At 35.6% G+C, this 24,825-nt stretch overlaps 1 long non-coding RNA gene across 9 annotated transcripts; it reads left to right on the top strand.

The window, feature by feature from the left end:
* Positions 1-639: 639 nt before the first annotated feature.
* On the top strand, positions 640-23,190 carry LOC120079674. Of its 9 annotated transcripts, XR_005482314.1 has the most exons (8): positions 640-1,909; positions 3,963-4,171; positions 4,576-4,998; positions 9,592-9,804; positions 19,536-19,735; positions 21,070-21,338; positions 22,065-22,226; positions 22,496-23,190. It is a non-coding gene; the product is annotated as an uncharacterized LOC120079674 (long non-coding RNA). The 9 variants fall into 9 exon arrangements; XR_005482316.1 differs by lacking the exon at positions 9,592-9,804 and having other exon boundaries at positions 641-1,909; XR_005482315.1 differs by lacking the exon at positions 19,536-19,735 and having other exon boundaries at positions 642-1,909.
* Positions 23,191-24,825: the final 1,635 nt, after the last annotated feature.

The raw sequence follows: 24,825 nt of genomic DNA, 5'->3' as shown, positions 1-24,825 counted from the left end.
TGCTTGTGTTTATGTTTTCCTTTTTCTCTTTTTTTTTTTTTTTCTTTTTTAAACTATTTATACTTTATAAGTTTTAAATTGTGTTTTCATTTTAGTCCTTGAAGTTTTTAAAAGTTACGAATTAACCCATGTATTAGATAAAATAGCTAGCTCTATTTGAGCCTATATATTATTTACTTTGATACGCAACAAATTGATTAGACATATAGTTGATTAGATACATTTTTGTAAATCAAACTTTTTGAATATTGATACAATTGAACTTTTGACTTCAAAAGGAGTACATACCAATTTTGTACCTCTAAGCTAGGCTCATATTGACTAATGATATATATATATATAATATTCTAAATATGGATGTTGGCGAATTCTCAAAATAAACCCACATGAGCACTTAATTCGTTTATAATTGAGGTGTACCTTTTCTCTTAAATTTGGAGGTTTAGATTTATATACTCACATTTAGTATACCTTTGTTCATTAAAGAACTACCCTTTTTATAGCATTTGAAGACAACCTTTTCCAAAATGAGCTATTGAAGGTTACGAAAAAAAGGCGAAAAATTGCTAAAATGTCCGGGGGAAATAAAAAAAAGTTGACAGAAAAAAATGGAAAAATCCTATCGTTCAAATGATACTCTTACTTTCTATAGTTCTCACACTTCTCCGTTCTCTTCTTATCTCTAAACCTAAGTCTTTCCTCTTCTCCTTCTCTCGCTCTCCTCTTTCAATTTACAGAACCTCAATGTTGCATTACGAGAGGATGATTGATCAAAGTTCCCAACAACTTGAACCCTATCATTCCATTATTCTTTCTCAATTCCTACATCGCTTCCAAACTCTTATGCCTCCAATCTTCTCTCTTTATTCTCTTCTTATTCTTTTTGAGTAACATATATCTTTACTTTATTTTACCTCCCTTTGGATTGAACTGAGATTGTGTGTGCTGTTTCGCTTCTCTCCCTTCATATGGATGGTGTGATTGCTTCGGATGATGGTGTTGTGAGAGCTTTGATCTCAGCCATGGTGTGTTCCAAGAGAAGGGTTTTGTTGGCTAATTGTAACGTTGTTCTGGATTTGTCCACCACGTCGTCTGGGCAGCAAAGCTTGGTGAAGTTCTATACTTCCAGCCTCTTATGTTTGTATTCATTGTTGTTGACTCTAATTCTGATTCCCTCCCACCCCCTGTTTTTCTCATATGGTGGAATTAGTTTGGCTATGAATTTAAGTGGATCCTGATTGTTTACATATTTTTAAAATATGGTATATGACATTAAAAATCAAATGTAAGTTGAGAAAGGAGAAGTGTGAAAACCATGACTATGAATTTAAGTTAATCCTTAGTGCTAGCTAATTCCTCAATTGGTTATTGCTATTTGTTTATGAAGGAAGTTCATTATCTAAATTACTCTCTAAAATTGAAATAAAAATCAGTTAGGTTTGAGAGAGATTTGAGTAAAATTGCTCTAATGGACAGTGAAAGTAGGTACTTATGATTGAACCACTTTAAAAAGCTCTAGTGTTCATATGATTTACTTCTTTGGTGTTCATCTGATTTACTTCTTCTTTTTCATTTTTTGTTTGCAATTCTCTCCATATTTCAAGCTCCAGAATGTATATGCCCTTTCTTTGAATGATCAAGTTTGTTTTTTCATTTTTCATGTAAGGTTGAAGAAAATAGCTGAAACGTGTATTCTAAATGTTAGAAATAAAGGAAAACGTGTGAAATTCAACAGTTTCTTTCTTTCTTTTCCTTCTTGGTTTTGTTTGTTTTACAGGTTAGTTCAGCACCAACCTACCCAATACCCCACGTTCAAGGAGTTGAGTATTGGAAAACATCAAATTCAAGGCCTTTGATTTAGGTGGATATCAAATTGCACGTAGAGTTTGGAAGGAATTATTATGCTAAGGTAACCAAGAATGTCGTTCTTCTCAAGCTCAAGCGTTTTGTATTCCATGTTAGTTTGTTTTCTTTGCTTTTTAGGTGAGTTTTTTTGGGCATCAGGCTCTGTTGAGGATCACTTTCATATGAAATAAAGAGTTATTACTCAATTATCGTACTTTTTACCAATTACCTTATGTGTTTACTAGAAATCCTGACTTAGTATTTGATATAACCTTGTACGACAATATTTCTCTTTTCTTATCCAAATCTGCAAGCTGATATAGGAGATTGTTATGTAAAATACCCTGGACTTGAGTTTCCATCTATCTAGCATAAACACTTAGATAATTATAATTCATATGCATCTTCTTCTTCCATTGATGAAAGAAGAATGACACTAATTCTTTTTTTTTTAAAAAAAAAATTTATTTTATGTTATAAAAGGTGTTGGGTTGTATGTCCTAAAACTTGCAGTTTGTAAAATTAAACATTTTCTATTATCAATGAAGATGTTATTCAACATTGATTCAATGAAGTTGTTATTGAATTTGTAAATTGCACTTATAAAGACTAACTCCAATAAACAAAGATCCATGGCTATTATATGAATACTTGAACTTTATGTGGAGACATAAGAATGGATCAAATTCGAGTAAATAGCCAAAACAATCTATAGTTATATAAATAAGGTTAGGTGCCTTATTTTGGTAACACTATCGGATGCGGCCCACTCTGTAGTTGTTACAATTTGTTGTAAGGTGCTACAAACGAAGTGATCCTAATTCGTTTATGTATTGACATGAGGAGTGGGGGCGTCCTATATAATGAATTTGTATAAGGTCGGACCAAGAAATAAGTCACTCTTACTTTATAACACTCTTTACTATTTAAGACTGACTATTTCGCTTAGATGACCTAGGTAACTCGATCTTAATTTTGAGCTAACTATGAACTCCCGTTTATTCGAAATTATCCTTAGATTTTTATACGTGAGGGTTGGCTCAACAGCACCGGCTCAATAAGCCTCCCATTTCAGGGGTAAGACTGAGTGGATAGCTGGAGACATAGAATGCAAGATGGAATTCACGGCTATTTGATTTAGGGATAGGTGAGGGTTGTTCTCTTAAGTTCTGAATCCGGGCCTTGAACAAGGGACCCCACCCTCTCATTGGTCCAAGAGGGATTATGTTTAGTGATTGTATCACAAACCAATTGTTCATTAGAGGATCAATGAAACTTAAGGAGTAAGACATAATTTCGGGAGTAAAATAATATTTAACCCAACCGTTATTACGAACAACCTGAGAATGGTCGACTTACTAATTATGGTTAAATCAAGTGGACACAAATATATCTAGAGGAGAATGCAAATATCGAATTATAGTGGTGTGACTCGATAGTTAACGAATATTGATTAATTTGGTCTAAAGAGTTTCCAATTAATCTCAAATCATTGAAGCTCATGATTTGTAGGTCCATAAGGTCCCTCTACTAGCTAGTAAAACATGAATACCTTGAATTAGTAAATTGAGTGAATTTGAAATGATTTCAATTTGAAGTGTTCAAATTGAATTTAGGGTTTCAATGTTCAAATTGCAAATTAGGGTTTGAATTTGAATTGTTCAATTTCAGATTAAGGTTATGTATAATTATATTGATATAATTAACGTTTAATTTATCGAAATTAAACAAAATTGGAGAGTTTATAATATTTAAATGATGATTTAAATATTAATTACATAAATAAGATTCATGTTTAAAATTAGGTGTGTGATTAATTTAATATTTGATATTAAATTATTTAATTAATTAAAATCAAATTAATTTTTCAAATTTTCAAATTCAGTTTCTAGAAATTGAATTTTAAAATAGATTTAATTTTTGAATTAAATCAAATTAAAAATTGAAAAATGACTTTGATAGTGGGAAATTCCAATTTCTTGAAAATTAGATGTGTTTACACATGATTTTACTACCTAGCCCACTTAATCTTTGACCTTAAAGTGGCATTGACTGAAATTGATCAATGCCTGCATGTAGAAGATTGATAAAAACTCTTCAATTTCTCTGATTCATAGAAGAGAGAAGGCTAGAATTTACTGAAGTTCTGCAGAATTTTTCTCTCTACCAAGCCCCTCTCCAATTCCTTCACAATTCACTTCAATCATGAGTTCCACCACTCAAATTCAATGCTGAGAATAGTAGAGAAAATATCTTGGTGGTTCATTGAAGATTTGAAACTGAGAATCCGTGAAGAACAACTTGCAATTGGAGGAATTCAACAAAGGTGTGATACTCTTGAAACCCTCTTCTGGAAATTATGTTTTGCATGTTTTTTAGAATTCAAATTAAATATAATTAGTGTGATTATTGATTCTGATTGCTACCGTTGCGTGCTTCTACATCCCATCAAAAAGGGCAGATTCCTTCTTTAGCTGTTTACTACTCTTTCAGTTTCGGATCTCATTCACTTCTTGTTCATCTTACTTATTGTTGTGTGGTATTTAGCTAATCAGTAATTTGTATCAGTATCTTGTTATCATAATTTGGGCATCTGTCTTCAATGTAGAAAATAACAAGTCATTTAACTGGGCTTTTATTAGGAAATTGGTGGAATTAAAGATCCAATGACAAACTTGTAAATATGGAATAATGGCAATTGAGTAATTTACTTCATCATCTTCTTATTAGGGCACCCACCATGTACCACTTTGGAAAAAAAAAGGGGGAGCAACCGCATATGAAAAAAAAAAAAAACACCATCTATGAGAAGGAGAGAAACTTACTGTTGTAGTCGAGTGAGAGAGAGAGATTGACGCCGGTGGTCTCGTTTGCAGATCAAAAGTTGTGGACGTCGGGGTTTGAAGCTATGAAGGTACTTTTCGGTCCGGTCTAGTGTAGGCACGTGAATTCTGGTTCGTATCCAACGAGTGGGTTTCTGATGTGGTTAATTTCGGGCAGATTGATTCCGGTTTCAGGGGTTATTTTCAGTGGGTGGGTCTTGGTTTTTGAGGTGATATTGTCTGCTGATTTCTCGATATCAGGGGGTGCTTTTGGCCTGTGGTATAGTTGGGTTTGGCGATGTTTTACTCGGCGATTAGTCTCAGTGAAGAGGTAAATTAATCATGTTTTCATTCTGAAATTTCTTATTGTTGATTTTTTTGATTTTCTGTAATTTGCAATCTTCATTGCTCTTAATAAAATTACTCCAAGCTGGTTCTCAAAGTGAATGTAGATCATATTAGTCGAACCACTATATATCATTGTGTTTTCTTATCGCTTTCGATTTTTTCTGCTAGCTGTGTTGTGTTCTATTTGGGCATTCTTAGTTTAGATTTAATTTTACAAGTGGTATCAGAGCTCTATTCGATCCAAAGGAGGGTATGTGTGGTAGTGTGCTGTTATATTCTTTTTTCAGGTTAATTTCTATTGAGGTAAATTTGATAGATAGCTTCGTTGTCTACATGGTTCAAAGTTGTTAGATTTGATAGGAAGGGTGATTTTGGGTTATGGAGAAATAAAGACTAGAACTTTTTTGGTAGGTAGCTAAAATCTTAGACGAAAATGACCTTTCGCCAACAATCACAGAAGCTGAGAAAAAAGGATATGGATGAGATGACCTATTCGACGATAATTCTGTATCTTTCAGATGGAGTGCTTAGGCTAGTAGACGAGGCTACTACTACGACGGAGTTATGAAAGAAGTTAGAAAGTCTTTATTTGACTAAGTCTCTGCCAAATAAATTATATCTAAAAGTGAAATTTTTTGGATATAAGATGGACTTGAGTAAAGACTTAGAAAAGAACTTGGATGAATTATAAAAGATTATAATTGATCTCAATAACATCGATGGGAAGATGTCGGATGAAAATCAAGCTATTATTCTTCTGAATTCATTGCCCGAATCGTATCGAGAAGTTAAGGCAGCTATTAAATATGGATAAGATTCATTGTCCATGGATATAGTGTTGGATGCCTCGATAACTAGAAATCTCGAAATTAAAAAAGAATGCAAGGATGAAAAGTTACTCATAGCCAGAAGCAGATATGAGAAAAAGAATGGAAAAGGAAAAGAGACGAGATCCAGGTCAAAGTCCAAAGGAAAAGTCAGGAAATGTTTCTTATGTCATAAAGATGGACATTTTAAGAAAAATTGCCCTTTGAATAAGAGCATGGAAGCATTAGGTAGCAACATGATGGGGAATCTAGTGCAACAAATGTTACTGATAGGTAGATTCAGTAGAGGTCTTGATGGTGTCCATTAGGGATATTCAGGATGCGTGGATCATGGATTCAGGGTGCATATTTCACATGACTCCTAATCGAAATTTTTTCATTGACTTTTAGGAAAATGATAGGGAAAATGTCTTGCTTAGTGATAACGGTACCTGTGATGTAAAAGGAACTGGCACAGTTCTTCTAGCGACACACGATGGGTTGGTCAGAATGCTTACTAACGTAAGGTATGTTCCAAAACTCAAATGAAATTTAATTTCTCTTAGTGAATTAGATAGAGTAGGTTATTCTTCTAAATCTAAGAAGGGAGTTCTGAAGGTTACAAAAGGTTGTCTGGTTAAGCTGAAGGAGATTTTGAAGAATGGCCTATATGTGTTGGAGGGTACTGCAGTTTCAGATAGTGATGTTGTTGCATCTGGCAAAGAGACAGATATGTCTATGTTGTGGCACAAAAGGCTAGCTCATGTGAGTGAAATAAGTCTTCAAGCTCTTTCACAACAAGGCTTGCTTGGAAGAGTTAAAGACATTGAACTCCTATTTTGTGAATATTGCATAATGGGAAAGCCTACTAGAGTGAAGTTTGGGAAATGGAAGCATTCTACTAAAGGTATACTAGATTATGTTCATTCAAATTTGTGGGGTCCTACTAAGGTACCTTCTATGGGAGGTTCGAGATACTTCATGTCAATTATTAATGACTTTTCAAGGACGGTGTGGATGTATCCATTGAAACAGAAGGATGAGGCCTTTGAGAAATTCCTTGAATGGAAGAAGCAGGTTGAGAACTAAATGGGCAAGAAGGTAAAGTATCTGAGAACATATAACGATTTAAAATTTGTGAATAAAAAATTTGATAAGTTTTGCAAATCTGAAGGAATTACGATGCATTTTACTGTTACGTACACTCCACAACAAAATGGTTTAGCCGAGAGGTTTAATAGAACAATTATGGACCGCACAAGATGTTTCTTGACAAATGCTTCATTACGCTTGAAGTTTTGGGGGGAAATTGCCCAAACAACCTATTATCTCATTAATAGAAGCCTGCCTACTGCTTTTGGCTTAAATACTTCTCAGGAGATATGGATAGGAAAAACTCAAAGTTTGAATCATCTCAGAGTATTTGGATGTTCAGTTTATGCCCATGTTAAGGAAGGAAAGATAAATAAGAGGGCACCGAAATGTATGTTTATTGGCTATCCTCAGGGTATAAGCTTTGGTGCTTGGAAATGTATCATTAGTAAAGATGTCACTTTTAATGAAATAGAGATGTCATTTTATGTTAGAGAGCAGCAAAGACAACAGGCAATTAATCAGGTTGAGGCAGAGGTTAAAACTGATTCTAAAGCACAACCATCAATTAGTTCAGGTGAATCCAGTGATCAGTCACCACTGGTTTCACAAACAGAATCTTCACAAAAATTCAATTTTGATGGTGGAATACCTTAACTGCAAAGAACTTTGATTGATGGGGGAGCTTTTGGTGAAGAAAGTTCAAGTAGCAATGACTTACAAAATTATCAACTTACAAGTGACAGGCCTTAGAGGGTGAGATAGGCTCCTACGAGGTATGGTTATACTAATTTAGTTGCTTATGCTCTTACTTGTGCAACTGATAGTATTGAAGTAAATGCTCTTATTTTTTAGGAGGCAATTGTATTTGATTCAGAGGAACAGATGAATGATGCTACGGAAGCTGAGTTCTCATTGCAGAAGAATCAGACATGGTCATTGGTGTTGGGGTTGATGCCCTAAAGTCTCGTGTCCTGTAGTTTGTAAACAGTTTGTACGAACGCTTGTGTTGTATAATATATGATATTTACTTCACATCTTGTTTTTGCTTAGTTGTATGTTTTATTTGCTTTACCATAAACCAATAAACATAAAATCCATAGTTATTTGTATATAACTTAAGCATGTATGTGGTGACATACAAGTGGATCATGTCTTGAGTGATAACCAAAATGGTCTGTAGTATATGGATAAAGGAGGGAAATCTTATCCTGGTAACACTACAGATGCGGCTCTCTTTATGGAATGGTCACAAGTGTTGTGATTTATCACAGATGGTCTGATCCTGATCATTCGTATAGGGGACATGCGAGCGAGGGTGTTCTATACAAAGAGTTTTTATAAGATCTGACCACGAAGTATTAACGTCTTGTTATATAATACTGTTCATGACAAAGACTTTACTTCACTAGGATGATCATAGGTAACCTCAATCCTGAGTTCGAAACTCCTACCATTGAGGGTGATCATTTGATTTATATGGGTACGAGTGGCCAGGTCGCCGATTCAAACCTACCATTTCGGGGATTCGTCTGATTTGAGAATTGGGAACTCAGTTACACAAGATAGAATTCATTCCTTCCTTGAAGCAGGGATAAGTAGATAGATAGATCCCTTAAGGGTTGATTCCGAGGCTTGAACGATGGGGTGCCACATACCTTCTCTTGGCCTTAGAAGTGTTCACACATAGTTGGACGATGTTGTATTGTTCATTAGAGGAATCAGTGGTACTTAAGAAGTGAGGTGTAACTACAGAGGAAAAACGGTGAATTGGTCCAACTGCACTTACAAGCATCTGTGAAGGGTCATTGTACTCATGATTGGTTATATCCATTAGACACAGAAATATATCTGTGGTAAGAAGAGTTTAACTGTTGATCTTTAGTGGAATGCCTGACAGTTAACGGATGGTGGATCTTATGGCTAAAGAATTTAGTCAGCTATTCACGTACCATTGACGCTTCGAGCAACAGGTCTATTAGGTCCCTGGGTAGCTTGGATAAAGTCTAGAATCAGTATTTAGGTTAATTTGAAATGTTCAAATTGACAAGAGGAAGTTTGATTATATATGATATAATTGGACTAGTTAATTATATATAATATATTTGGTTAAATGTATGAGATATATTATTTTGGAAGAAATGAGATATAAATATGATTTATATCATGTGGAGGAGAAATTACTATAATAGATATGTGATATCAAACTATAGGGTAAGAATATAATATGATTATATTTATTAAATATTTAAATTTGTTAATTATATGATAATTGGCCTAAAATTTCATTTGGATGTGCACAAGTAGGTGCAGCTGCTTCGGTTATGGTAACCAAAGAATAAAATGAAAATTAGTTTCATTTTACAAAGGTTCGGAAAAATTGGCATCGGTGTAAAAACGTGTACGATCGCATAAGTCTAGAGCCTATACGATAGTTGCTCAGCGCCTAAATAATTGCACACTTCGCGCCTAAACGATCGCACGCTAGTTCCTAAATGACCGCTTAGCTTTCCCAAACAATCGCATAGTGTGCCGTGTTTACTAAACGATCGTCCAACTTTTACTAAATGATCGCTTAGTAAAACCTACACGATCATGTAGCTTCTTCTAAACAATTAGCATTTAGCTATACGATAGCTTCCTTTTCTCTCCCACTTGTTTATCGTCTACATGATTAGGTTTTTCTCCAACCTCTATCAAACTCACCAAAGTCCACAATTCTCACTCCGAGAATACCAAGGGCTCTTTTTTGGTGGCGTCAACCTCGCCGCGTTCACTTGTTCGTGATTGATCGTGCTGCAGTAGATGACGTGTTTGCTGGGTGATAAGAGTATGGGTGGAGGTTCTTCTGCTGCATCTGAGTTCTAAAGCTTGAAGAGGGTCTTCAATTGGTATGAGAACTCTCTCCCTTTGTATTTTAGTGTTCAAAGCATGCCGATAATTACTGTTTGTTTGCATAACTATATGTTAGAATGTATATATTGTATTTCGGTCATGGTGAAATAAGAAAGATCCGAATGCACTCATGGATGCTCTTTGTTAAGAGATCCTTCAATTGGTATCAGAGTCAGGTTCTGATATTCCAATTTCATTGATGCAATGAATTTCATATACATTCTTGGTGGGTGCATGTCTGCTCTGTTTAAATTTGTTAAATTGCTGTGGATGTGCATATTAATGGATGTTTTCGTGGATGTTAGCCTAGGTTTGATTTAATTCTTTTACATTTGTGGTTGTTTGTAAAGGCCCCTGCGTTTTTGGGCATTAATAATCGTTATTGAGTATGTAATTGAAAGTCTGTTTGAGTCTCGTTTATGAAGAAGATCGGAGCAAGTATTACAGTTCTTCAAGAAAAGAGATGATCAAGGGTTGATCGCGTTGTGTAGACGATGGGGTAAGCGATCACTGAGTATCGGGTCATGTAGACGATTTGATGCTCGTGTATCGTTTAACGCACGCACGCACTAGATGATCGTTTAGGTTAGCAAGCTTCATCACTTAGTAACTGACTAAACGACCACTTAGTAACGCAAGGTAAATCGTTTACCTATCGCCACTTAAGCGATTGCATAGATGATCAGGCTTCGCAGCCTCGTAGTCGTCCACGCGATCGGTTAGTTTTTGCGTCTATCGTCTAGTGCGCATTGGGCGATCGTATACCTTTGGCATTTACTACACGACGGAGTCCTCCTAGCGGTTCAAGACCCGGTTTACCTGTGAACCAGTTCGCTCGATGAAATATATAATAGATAGGGTTATTTCATTCCGGTTTTTGTAAAGGCTCATCCCAGTCCATTAATCCTTAGTTTAATACATGCGATGTATGTTTATTATATGTCATATGGTATGTACATATAGTAAATCCCACTTTAGATTATGCATTGGTCATACATCATCTCTTTGTTGTAATTGTTATAATTTAAAGAAGCATGATTTAATTATGTAAGTGCATGTTCATGCATCATATAATATAAGAGTTATATTTATGCATGCATAAAAAGCATTGACATGCATCATCGTTATATTATAATTGTTATAGTATAAGGGTGAATGGAAAACATGTTTTGCTTGATTATTACACGTATATATATATAAAAGTTATGTATAGTAATGACCAGACATTGCATGAAGCATGACACATAGGTTACTTTATAAGCATTATAAATACCTTGTTGTGTGCAATAATTTTTTAATTGTTTCTTTTTAAAAGTTAAAGAGAAATTATAACTAAAAGAAATAAGAAAGACATGCATGCTCATTTAGGTTTAATTCACGGTTTTAAAATATTTAAAACTTGGATCACATAGACCTAAGATCACGATTCTAATATGATTAGCAATCCTAAGGCTTTAATCTTTTAATCAGTTTAATAGGATTAAATTGGCTAATAAAATGTTAAAGTGTAGCAAATCTATCTATAAGGGACCTTTGTCTAAGGCGGGTTCTGTCTAGGCTGGGGTATTTAAGTTGACGGAAACGTAACACCCCTACTTGGGAACTTACCTAGAAAGGTAATTAGATAAATTTGATGCATGCATGCAAGTTAAGGACAGTCTATTAAAGTGTTTAAATATGACTACTTGAACTTGTTCATATTTCATAGACAAACGTTGTTTATGAGCAGAGTTTAAAAAGACGACTTAGACTAAAATCAGTAGCTGGATTGTCTAAGTTAATGAACCCTAGGTCTGTCTCTTATACACATCTAGATGTGTATAAGAGACAGCGTAGGTAGAACATTCAGTGGGAGGTACTTGAGACATAAGATGCTTCACTTAAACCTTTCACGTTTCTCCTAAATAGTTCACACCGTGAGATCTACCCTCGGCCTCGAGGCACCTTTGGCGTGTCCCCCAAACGGATGGTGTTTGGGTAGGTCAATATCAAGGTGGATGGAGAGAGTGTTCATAGTAAGTGGGAGCGGGAAGTGTGACAATATATCCCTCGGTCTCCCTCGTTAGGTTGAACAAAGTTACTGTGCATCGCCTCGAGGCACCCTGGGAGTGTCCCCCTAAAGGATGATAGTTTTGCGCATCTCTTTATTTGATCTCTTGTAAGAGGATAAGGTAACTTAGTCTCTTGTCCTAATTCGCTTCTTCTCTACAGTGGGCTCATTAGGGCGGGACTCTGGCATGGAAAGCGAGGGGTCACACTTACACAGAATTGTTAAAGATTAACAGTTCTGGACTGAAAAATGGTGGCTGTTAGGTTCAGTTCCAAGAGTTGGTTCTACCTAATGGTTGAGAATGACTCATCCCAATGAAGGGTCATCTGATCACCCCATCGGTGACGTATGTCCTGCTTCACTGAGGCATCATTGCAAAATAGAAGTCTATAACTTAGGGTACTTGAACCTGTTTTGCAAAACTGATTGGTTTAAAAGTGGTTTAGCAAAATCTAATAAAGTTTTGTTCGTATTTTCAGCAACAACTCTTTTTCAAAATGCAACAGCCACATTGGCTTTGTTAAGCGCCGAAAAACTAACTGGCGATAATTTCGGACATTGGAAACATATGATCACGATGATTCTAATCATCGAGGATCTCATGTTCGCTCTCACGGAGGCCTGTCCTCCTATTCCAGCTCCAAATGCCGCTCGAAATGTTCAGGAGGCATACAAGCGATGGACAAGGGCGAATGAGAAGGCCTGAGTCTACATCCTAGCAAGTCTTTTTGAAGTCTTAGCCAAGAAACATGAGTCTATGGTCTCAGCGCGTGAGATCATGGAGTCCCTGTAGATGATGTTTGGACAACCGTCTGAATAGCTTATGCATAAGGCTCTTAAGTATATATTCCACTCCAAAATGGAAGAAGGCACCTTTGTTCGAGAACATGTGCTTAACATGATGGTCTACTTTTATGTGGCGGAGACGAATGAGTCTACCATCGATGAGGGCACCCAAGTTAGCATAATTCTGCATTCATTGTTGGAGAACTTCCTACACTTTGTTAGCAATGTGATTCTTAACAAAGTGAAATATAATCTTACAACTCTCCTCAACGAGTTGCAGACCTACCAATCTTTACTGAAAAGTAAGGAGAGGAAGAAGGGTGAGGCAAATGTTGCTTCATCCTCCAAAACGTTCCATAGAGGTTCGACCTCAGGAACGAAGTTTGCACCTTCTACTTCTAACTCTGTAAAGGGGAAGAAGAAGAAGAGTGGTAAGAGAAAAGGGAAGGCACCTGCTAACCCACTGCTTGTCGCCCCCAAGAAGGTGCCCACCGGTTGAAAAGGGAAAGTGTTTCCACTGCAACCAGGATAGACACTGGAAGAGGAACTGTCCTCGGTATATGAAAGAGGAGAAAACAGCCAAGGCTAAGGCCAAGACCGATAAAGGTAAATATGATTTACTAGTTCTTGAACCTGTTTAGTGGAGAATGATGATTCTGCTTGGATAATTGATTTGGGCACCACTAACCATGTTTGTTCTTCTTTTCAAGGGATTAGATCTTGGTGACAGCTGGAGGCTGGTGAGATGACGATGCGAGTAGGCACCGGGCACGTCATCTCAGCTATGGCAGTGAAAGGGCTCTAATTAACTTTACAGAATTGGTTTCTTGTTTTGAATGATGTATATATTGTTCCTGAACTAAAGAGGAACCTTATTTCTGTAAAGTGTTTATTGCAATGTAAATATACTGTCTCTTTTAATGTGGATAAAGTATTTATTCATAAAGATGGTGTTTTTATTTGTAATGTAAATTTGGAATCAAATATATATGTGCTAAGGCAGTTAGCCATTAATTCCCTTCATAATACTGAATTGTTTAGAACTGCCGTAACTCAATAAAAAATGTCGACGTATTTCTCCAAAAGAAAATGTCAATCTTTGGCATCTATGTTTAGGGTACATCAATCTCAATAGGATTGAGAGATTGGTGAAGAATGGACTTCTAAGTAAGTTAGAAGAAAATTCTTTACCAGTGTGCGAGTCTTGTCTTGAAGGTAAGATGACTAAATGACCTTTTACTGTAAAAGGTTATAGAGCCAAGGAGCCTCTTGAGTTAGTACATTCTAACCTTTGTGGTCCTATGAATGTGCGAGCCCGAGGTGGCTATGAGTATTTTATTAGTTTTACTGATGATTACTCCAGGTATGGGTATGTTTATCTTATGCAACAGAAGTTTGAATCCTTTGAAAAGTTCAAAGAGTTCAAGGTTGAAGTTGAAAACGCATTGGATAGACGGATTAAAACACTTCGATCAGATCGAGGGGGAGAGTTTTTGGACTCGCCATTCCAGGACTATTTGATAGAACATGGAATCATTTTCCAACTCTCAGTGCCAGGTACACCTCAGCAGAATGGTGTAGTGGAGAGAAGAAATAGGACCTTGTTAGACATGAGTTACACTTCCTTATCGGACTCGTTTTGGGGTTTTGCAGTGGAGACTGCGGTATACATACTCAACTGTGTTCCCTTCAAGAGTGTCGCGAGAACACCTATGGAGTTGTGGAACGGGTGTAAAGCTAGTTTACGTCACTTCCACATTTGAGGTTGCCCTGCACATGTCCTTGAGAATAATCCCAAGAAGTTGGAACCACGATCGAGGTTATGCCTCTTTGTAGGCTACCCCAAAGGTACACGAGGGGGTTATTTTTATGATCTGATGAAAAATAGGGTGTTTGTTTCAACGAACGTTACTTTCCTAGAAAAGGTTTTTATTAGGGAGCACAGTCCACGAAGTAAGTCGTGTTGTATGAGCTTTCCAATGAAACTATTAAAACTTCAACAATAGTTTTTGAAGAGCCTACTATATCAGTAAAAGTTGTTGATGGGAGTTCATCTAGTAGGTCGGTTCTACCTCAAGAGTTTAGGGAACCTCGACGTAGTGGGAGGGTTGCGAACCCACCCGTTCGCTATCTGGGTTTCACGAAAATCCTTGCTATGGTAGCAGATGGCAACATTGAGGATCCGTTGTCTTATCAGAAGGTAATGGAGGATGTTAACCGAGATGAATGGGTCAAGGTAATAGATCTTGAGATGAAGTCGATGTACTTCAACTCAGTATGGGATATTGTAGATCAACCTGATAAGGTAAGACCTATAGGTTGTAAATGGATTTACAAGCGCAAAGGGGATGCTAATGGGAAGGTACAGACCTTCAAGGCTCGACTTGTGGCAAAAGGTTATACCCAGGTAGAAGGAGTCGACTATGAGGAGAATTTCTCGCCAGTTATCATGTTAAAGTCGATCCGCATCCTTCTGTCCATTGCAGCTTATTATAATTATGAGATCTGGTAGATGGACGTCAAGATGGCCTTTCTGAATGAAAAGCTTGAGAAGACCATTTATATGGTGCAACCCGAGGGATTCATAGCCCAAGGTCAAGAGCAAAAAGTTTGCAAACTGAATTGGTCTATTTATGGACTAAAACAGGCATCTCGATCCTGGAACATACGGTTTGATACTGTGATCAAGTCGTATGGCTTTGACTAAAATGTTGATGACCTTATGTCTACAAGAAGATCATCAATTCTTTAGTAGTCTTCTTAGTGTTGTACGTAGATGATATCCTACTCATTGGAATGATGTAGGTTTACTGACTGCAGTTAAGAACTGGCTAGTGACCCAATTCCAAATGAAAGATTTAGGAGAGGCTCAGTTTGTTCTTGGTATATAGATCTTTCGAGATTGTAAGAACAAAGTGCTAGCATTGTCTCAGGCATTGTACATTGACAAGATGTTGCTCAAGTACTCGATGCAGGACTCCAAGAGGGGCCTACTGCCATTCAGGCATGGAGTCACTTTAGGCTATAGAGTCAGGTTCTGATATTCACAATTTTCATTGATGCAATGAATTTATATACATTCTTGGTGGGTGCATTGTCTGTCTGTTAAATTTTTGTATAAATTGCTGTGGATGTGCATATATCATGGCTGTGTTTTCGTGGATGTTGCTAGTTTGATTAATTCTTTTATTTGTGGCTTGTTTGAGGCGATAGGGACCCTGGGTTTTTGAGGTTAGTTTTGATAATGAATTGATCTTGAGTCTATTAGAAGGATTAAAGGGATTCGTTAAGGACAAGTTTTGTATGTCTCAGGTTTCATTTCTGAAGAAGACGAGAAGTTATGTCAGTTCTCAAGAATGTGTGATCAAGCGTGTGTTGTTAGACGATGTGGTATAGCGACACTGAGTATCGGGTTATGTGCGATTACTTGCTCGTGTATCGTTGTACGGCACGCACGCACTATGATCGTTTAGGTTAAGCAGCTTCATACTTAGTAACTGACTAAACGACACTTATAAGCAAGGTAAATCGTACTATCGCCACTTAAGCGATTGATAGATGATCAGGCTTCGCAGCCTCGTAGTCGTCCAGCGATCGGTTAGTTTTTGCGTCTATCGTCTAGTGCGCATTGGCGATCGTTACCTTTGGCATTTACTACACGACGGAGCCTCCTAGCGGTTCAAGACCCGGTTACCTGTGAACCAGTTTCGCTCGATTGAAAATTATAATAGATAGGGTTATTTCATTTCGGTTTTGTAAAGGCTCATCCCAGTCCATTAATCCTTAGTTTAATACATGCGATGTATGTTTATTATATGTCATATGGTATGTAATATAGTAAATTCCCACTTTAGATTATGCATTGGTCATACATCATCTTTGTTGTAATTGTTATAATTTAAAGAAGCATGATTTAATATTGTAGTGCATGTTCATGCATCATATAATATAGAGTTTATTTATTGCATGCATAAAAGCATTGACATGCTTCATCTTATATTATAATTATTATAGTATAAGGGTGATGAAACATTGTTTTTGCTTGATTTATACCGTATATATATAAAAGTTATGTATAGTATGACAGACATTGCATGAAGATGACACATAGGTTAACTTTATAAGCATTATTAATACCTTGTTGTGTGCAATAATTTTTAATTGTTCTTTTTAAAGTTAAAGAGAAATTATAACTAAAAGGAATGAAGAAAGACATGCATGCTCATTTAGTTAATTCACGGTTTTTAAAATATTTTAAACTTGGATCACTTAGACCTAAGGATCACGATTCTAATATGATAGCAATCCTAAGGCTTTAATCTTTTTAATCAGTTAATAGGATTAAATTGGCTAATTAAAATGTTAAAGTGTAGCAATCTATCTATTATAGGGACCTTTGTTCGTAAGGCGGGTTCTGTCTAGGCTGGCGGTATTTAAGTTGACGAACGTAACACCACCTTTGGGAATTAGCCTAGAAAGTAATTAGATAAATTTGATGCATGCATGCAAGTTAAGGACAGTCTATTAAAGTGTTTAAATATGATACTTGAACTTGTTTCATATTTTAGACAACGTTGGTTATGAAGCAAGATTAAAAACAGACCTTAGGACTAAAATCAGTAGCTGGATTGTCTAGGTTTAATAACCCTAGGAATAACATTCAGTGGGAGTACTTGAGACATAAGATGCTTACTTTACCTTTCACGTTTTCTCCTAAAGTCAACCGTGAGATCTACCTCGGCTCGAGCACCTTTGGCGTGTCCCCTAACGGATGGTGTTTGGGTAGGTCAATATCAAGGTGGATGAGAGAGAGTGTTCATAGTAAGTGGGACGGGAAGTGTGGACAATATTATCCCTCGGTCTCCCTCGTTTAGGTTGAACAAAGTTACTGTGCATCGCCTCGAGGCACTGGGGTTCCCCCTTAAAGGATGATAGTTTTGGCATCTCTTTATTTGATTCTCTTGTAAGAGGATAAGGGTAACTTTAGTCTCTTGTTCCTAATTCGCTTTTTCTACAGTGGGTCATTAGGCGGGACTTGGCATGGAAAGCGAGGGTCACACTTACACAAGAATTGTTAAGATTAACAGTTCTGGACTGAAAATGGTGGCTGTTAGGTTGCAGTTCAAGAGTTGGGTCTACTAATGGTTGAGAATGGACTCATCCAATGAAGGTCATCTGATCACCATCGGTGACGTATGTCTGCTTCACTAGGGCATCATTGCAAAATAGAAGTCTTATAACTTAGGGTACTTTGAACCTGTTTGCAAAACTGATTGGTTTAAAAGTGGTTTAGCTTAATCAATAAAGTTTGGTCGTATTTTCAGCAAAAAACTCTTTTTCAAAATGCAACAGCCACATTGGCTTTGTTAAGCGCCGAAAAACTAACTGGCGATAATTTCGGACATTTGGAAACATAATGATCACGATGATTTCTAATCATCGAGGATTCTGCATGTTCGCTCTCACGGAGGCCTGTCCTCTATTCCAGCTCCAAATGCCGCTCGAAATGTTCAGGAGGCATACAAGCGATGGGACAAGGGCGAATGAGAAGGCCTGAGTCTAAGTCCTAGCAAGGTCTTTTTGAAGTCTTAGCCAAGAAAATGAGTCTATTGGTCTCAGCGCGTGGAGATCATGGAGTCCCTGTATATGATGTTTGGACACCTGTTGAATAGCTTAATGCATAAGGCTCTTAAGTTATATTCCACTCCAATGGAGAGGAGGCACCTTTGTTCGAGAACATGTGCTTAACATGATGGTCTACTTTTATGTGGCGGAGACGAATGAGTTACCATCGATGAGGGCACCAAGTTTAGATTCTGCTTCCATTGTTGGAGAACTTCCTACACTTTGTTAGCAATGTGATTCTTAACAAAGTGAAATATAATCTTACAACTTCCTCAACGAGTTGCAGACCTACCATTCTTTACTGAAAAGTAAGGAGAGGAAGAAGGGTGAGGCAAATGTTGCTTCATCTCCAAAAACGTTCCATAGAGGTTCGATCCAGGAACGAAGTTTTGCACCTTCTACTTTCTACTCTGTAAAGGGGAAGAAGAAGAAGAGTGTAGAGAAAAGGGAAGGCACCTGCTAAACCCACTGGCTTGTCGCCCCCAAGAAGGTGCCCACGGTTGAAAAAGGGAAAGTGTCCACTGCAAGTAAAACCTACACGATCGTGTATCTTCTTCTAAACGATAAGCATTTAGCTATACGATAGCTTCATTTTCTTTCCCACTTGCTTATCGTCTACACGATTAGGTTTTTCTCTAACCTCTACCAAACTCACCAAAGTCCACACTTTGGATTCTCACTCCGAGAATACCAAGGACTCCTTTTTGGTGGTGTAGTCCCCACTGCATTCACTTGTTCGTGATTGATCGTGCTGCTGCAGATGACGCGTTTGCTGGGCGATAGAGTACGAGTGGAGGTTCTTCCGCTGCATCTGAGTGCTAAAGCTTGAAGAGGGTTTTCAACTGGTATAAGAACTCTCTCCCTTTGTATTTTAGTGTTCAAAGCATGCCGGTAATTACTGTTTGTTTGCATAACTGTATGTTAGAATGTATATGTTGTATTTCGGTCACGGTGAAATCGAAAAGATCCGAATGCGCTCATGGATGCTCTTCGTTTAAAGATCCTTCAATTAGTTCCAAAGCCTCCTAATCAGAAACTCATCCAGTCAAAGTGGATTTTTACAATTAAGCCAAGTACAAGAGGTGACAATAAGCCTAGGTATAAGGCTAGGCTGGTAGCCAAGGGCTACACTGAGAAGGAGGGAGTTGAGATTTTCTCTCCGGTGGTGAGGCATTATCCATTAGATTAATTTTATCTATTGTTGTTCACTTCGATATGTTTATTGAATAGATGGACGTCACCACAACAATGCTTCATGGTGAACAGGAAGAGGTGATCTACATGGCTAGCTTAGGGCTATGAGATGAAGGGAAAGAAAGACATGATTTATCGTCTTCACAAGTCCAACTACGAATTGAAGCAACCGCCGATATAGTGGTATATTAGGTTTGATACTTTTATTTTGAAGCAGGGGTCTCACAGGAGTTCATATGACGCCTGCATGTATTGAAAACGATCTCAGAAAGGTATTATATTTATCTAATGTTATATATAGATGATATGATCCTGATGTCTAACGATTATATAGAAATATGTGAACTCTAGAGACAATTGAGTAGTGAGTTTGAGATAAAAGATTTAGATGAATTGAAAAAGCTCTTAGTCATGGATTTGAAAAAAGATAAGGAGAAAGGTTTGGTAACCATTTCGTAGGAGAGTTACGTGCATAAACTGCTTGAGAAGTATAATGTGTCTGGTTGTAAGGCAGTCTCGAAACCCTTAGCATCTCATTTTAGACTTTCTTTGTCTTAGTGTCCTATTACTGAACACGAAAGATTAGAGATGTTTAATATTCCTTTTTGTAATGCTGTTGGAAGCATTATGTATATGATGATTTGTACTAGACCTGACTTGGGTTATGCTATGAGTATGATAAGTAGGTTTATATTAAATGTTGGGAAGGAACATTGGAATGCAGTTTAATGGGTACTTCGGTATTTAAAAGGTAGTGTAAATGTATCACTATTTTTTAGCTGAAATTGTGATAAATCGGCACTATTAGAAGGCTTCACAGATGCAGATTATACTGCAGGCCTTGATAAAAGAAGGTCGTTATCAGGTCACATTTTTCTTTTGTTTGGTAATATGTTTAGTTGGAAGGTTGCTCTACAATTAGTTGTTGCTTTGTCTACTACTGAGTCAGAGTATATTTTAGTAGATGAAGTTATAAAGAGGCATTGCGTTTGAAAAAAATAGTTGAATGGTTATTGTCACAAGAGTTTATTCCTATTGTTTGTCGTGATAGCCAAAGTTTTATTCATCTTGTGAAGAATCCATCTAATCACGAACGATCTAAGCATATCGATGTCAAATTTCATTTTATCGGAGAAGTTGTTGCTCAGAAAGATGTTGAACTGGTCTAGGTTCATACAGTTGAGAATTTGTCAGATATGTTAACCAAGGTTCTTCCAGTTCATAGGTTTAAATACCTATTAGATGAGCTGAATATTAAATACGGATGATAGGGAGATTGGAGAATCAGCTTGACACTTAAATATTCTTGTTATGAGGAAGATTTGTAGAAAACAACAAGTCATTTAAGTAGGCTTTCATTAGGAAATTGGTGGAATTAAAGGCTCAATGACAAACTTGTAAATACAGGCTGATGACAATTTTGTAATTAATTTCATATTCTTCTTATTAGGGCACCCATCATGTAACACTTTTTTCTTTTTTTTAAGAAAAAAAGAGAGGGAACAACTGCATATGAAAAAAAAAACACCATATGTGGAGAAGGAAAAAAACTTACTACTGCAGTCAACTGAGAGAGAGAGATTGATGTTGGTGGTCTCACTCACAGATCAGAAGCTGTCGTCGCTGGAGTTCGAAGCTGTGGAGGTACTTTTCGGTTCGGTCTAGTGCAAGCGCATGGGTTTCGGTTCGTGTCCGGCAAGTGGGTTTCCGGTGTGGTTAGTTTCGGGCAGATTGATTCCAGTTTCAGGGGCTGTTTTCAACGGGTGGGTCTTGGTTCTAGAGGTGATATTGTTCGCGGATCTCTCGATATCAATGGGTGTTTTTGGTCGGCGGTATAGTCGTGTTTGACGGTGTTTTGCTCGATGACTAGTCTAGGTAAAGAGGCAGATTAATTGTGTTTTCATTTTGAAATCACAGATTGTTGATTTTGTTGGTTTTCTATAATTTGCAATCTCCATTGTTCTTAATAAAATTACTTCATGCTGGTTTTCAAAGTGGATGTAAACCAAATTGGTCGAAACATTATATATCCTTGTGTTTGTTGTATTTTTTGTTGCTTTCGATTTATTCTGCTAGTTGTGTTGTATTCTATTTGGGCATTCTTAATTCAGATTTAATTTTCCAAGTAAAGAATACACATCTAATAGTAATTGCTTTGCAGGAAGTGTTATTTCCTATATTTTAGTTGTAAGCATTTTATCAGTAAATTTGTTAGAATCAAATTTGTTTTCTTTATTTGTCTTTGAATCCAACTTCAATCTATTATTTTATCTGTGAACTTACAATTTGTAAATGTAAATGTGGCTTTTGGTTTTTGAATAATGTATTTGCCTGCCTATGATTTTCTATAATAGGATTTTTTTTGAAAGTTTGTTTTCTTTTCCAATGAAATAAAGCTTACATAAAACATAAAAACATTCAGGTTGATGGCTAATTCTTCTTCTTTTTTTTTTTTTTTTTTTTGTTCCTACTACTATAAACGATTATGAGATTTTGTTTTAGTAGTTCGGATTGAGCATGAAGCTTAACATATTATTCCTCTTTGTATATCCTATTTTTGGATGATTTTTTTTAAAATGTATGTTATTATTGATTTTCTAGGAGTGGAGGGGAGATTTAGAGATGTTCTTATGTTGACTGAAAATTTGGAGATTTTTATGGTTGTCCATGGGATGCTTTGCTTGATTTTGTTTCTGCAGAAGAGGTCAAAAGAGAATGTTCCAAGATTTTGGCATGTTGGGCATTGTTGGTAGCAGTATTATGGTAATCTAAGTGCCTTTTCTTGCTTTTGTTGTATTGTTTATGAGGTGGGTTTTATAAGGGATTGCAAAGTTTAGAGGGTCTTTTCTTTTTCTTCACAATCAGAAGGTTCATTTACTTTGTTTCTTAAATATTTAACTAAGTTTTTTTTTTTCGTTCTTCTCCCACTGACACTGCCTTCACTGAAGGCCTCTTTACTTTGGTTCTCAAATGGTACATTAAAATAATAATTCGAATCTTTCTTTTAGATTTAAATGATCAAATTCATGCAGATCTAGTTGAAGGAGATCAACAATGAACATCTCAACTTTTGAAGCTTTGGTTCTATGTAAGGCACTCTACGATCCTTTGGTTCTATGTAAGGCATTTAAAAAGACATGTATTGGACTTGCTTGACGTTATCTATTCCAGGAGTTTTGTTTAACACGGTAGTTTTCCAAATATTTTGAAGCTTGAAGGAGATAAAAATTGACCATCTCAACTTTCCCTTGTGAGTTTATTCTAAAATGTTGCTGAATGTATGTTCCTTCTTTTTGTTTTGTGAAATATCATTTTAGTGAGAATGAAGGTTTAAAGGGCTTTACATATTTTTCATCTGTGTATTTATTTCCCGATTCCCTATATGTTCAAAATTGATGGAAATTTGTACGTTGAGGCCATGAATTTGAAGTAAATGAATTAGAGTTGTTTCAAACTCATTTTGTTAGTTTGATTTGATTATGAATGATTGATTATAAATTGGATCTTGTTTTGTGGTTGCAGTAGGAACAAAATTGATGGTTTGAACATTTTGCTCTAGGAGAAAGTTATCAGTTTATAATGGTGTAAAATCTTATGAATCAAGGCTCTTCTTCAAAGCTATAGTTTTACTCTTTACTTTGAATTTTGAACTTCAAACTAGAAGTCGATCAAAACAGGCTTTAGTTTCCTTAGCTATTAGAGAATGAAAAGTAGAATCTAACTTTACGAATGTTTTGTGATTTTTTTGGGTCCTTATTATTTTAGGTCTTTATTTTAACAATTTTACTTCCCTATTTATTATTTGATGATTTTTTATAGGTTGGTGAAAGACTATTAATATATACAATGTCTAGACCACAAACATAAGTTGGAGTTAATTGGATTTTCACCTATCAACATTTTGTAATTTATAAAGTTTACATTTTGTTTATCTCCAAATGTATGATACTTATTAATATGTCTTTTTTTTACCATATGAATCTTGTATATATACACATTTTGATTATGTGGAATATAAATATTTTTTTCATTTCAATTTTAATAAATAGCAAGGTATAAAACACAATCATTGCAACATGAACATAATTAAGAAGCTTTAAAAGATGCAATAATAGCATTATTAAAGCTGTAAAAAGTTCTTTAAAAAAGTTTATAAAAGCTATAAAAATAAATTCTTTTTAGCATTTAAAAGCTTATTATAGCTTTTATTAAATAAATAATTATAATTGCAAATAAATTCTATAATAGACAAATAATAACTTCACATTTTGGTTTTACAAATATTTTTATAGCTTTTCAAAACGTTATCTTACGTTTTAGAAAGATCAAAATATAGTTTGTAAAATACTATAAAAAGTCAAAACATTTCATAGCATGTTACTAAATGCTATAAAAAGATTGGATTTTTTATAGCGTTTTAAAAATATTATAAATAATTTCATACTTTTAATAGTATGGGCTGTCAGGACTTAGCAAAAAACACTATAAAAGACTTGTTTTAGTATTTTTTTATATTATTGTAGGTTTTTTTCCTGTAGTGGTTATACTAAATAAAAAATCTATCAAAATAAAAATAATTGTTATTGGAAAAAAATTGTCAAAATATTCTTGATATTTATGAAATCTTGATTTATATCCTTTACAAAAAAAAAAAAAAAAAAAAAATTGATATATCAGCACATAATTATGAAAAATGGTAAAAAACACAAGAAATCAACAAATATTCACACTTTTTCAATATATCTTAAAGCCTTTTGTAACTAAATTATGTCCACACTTGTGATATTATTGTTAATTTAACCATTTGCATTTTTATGATATCATAGGTGTAACAATTTTTACATTTTATGTCAAAATCAAACTTTTTATTATATATTTTAAGAAATGATGTCCAACTTTTGAGAAAACGAAAATGTCGATAAGAATATCTGACACGTAGGTTTAAAATTTAATAATCATGATATTGATATGGCATAAAAATTATATATTGAAGTGACAATAATTTTAGAAAAGAAATTAATTTATCTCTCCTTCTTTGCTGTTCTATAATCATGTTCTTAATTAACTTTTTTTCCCTCTTCATAAGTCAGTGCATACCCAATTAACATTGACTTAAACTCACATATTATCCCTAGTAACTTATGACATCAATAATTAATATTTTAATTCAAACTATTTTAGTTTGAATTGATCAAAGGATACCTAGTTTTAAAAACTTGTCACCATGCGGTACTGTTATTTTTGTTTACAAAATATTATTCTTTTTGTAAAATCACTATTATCAACTTCGAGATTAGAGATTTAATCCCCCATCCCACATATTGTAAAAGAATTCAATATGACTGCCACATACACATAATGG

This window comes from Benincasa hispida, chromosome 6 (genome assembly GCF_009727055.1).
Source record: "Benincasa hispida cultivar B227 chromosome 6, ASM972705v1, whole genome shotgun sequence".
Classification (NCBI taxonomy): domain Eukaryota; kingdom Viridiplantae; phylum Streptophyta; class Magnoliopsida; order Cucurbitales; family Cucurbitaceae; genus Benincasa; species Benincasa hispida.
This window is presented reverse-complemented; position numbering and strand designations above follow the sequence as displayed.